Raw genomic sequence first — 212 nt, 5'->3', positions numbered from 1 at the left:
TCGAACCGCGGTCCCTGTGCTTTGCCAACCTTGTTTCAAGTAGGTGCTTTAGACCACTGAGCCATCTCTCCAGCCCCTACATTTTATTTTGATACAGGGTTTTGCTAAGTTGCCACACTAGGCTTGAACTCATGATCCTCCAGCCTTTGCCTCCTGAGTAGCTGAGATGACAGGTGTGTGCCACCATGCCTGGCAGTACAATGTTCCTTTCT

The sequence above is a fragment of the Octodon degus genome, unplaced genomic scaffold (genome assembly GCF_000260255.1).
Source record: "Octodon degus isolate 3935 unplaced genomic scaffold, OctDeg1.0 scaffold00134, whole genome shotgun sequence".
Taxonomy (NCBI): domain Eukaryota; kingdom Metazoa; phylum Chordata; class Mammalia; order Rodentia; family Octodontidae; genus Octodon; species Octodon degus.
Note: the sequence above shows the minus strand (reverse complement) of the source record.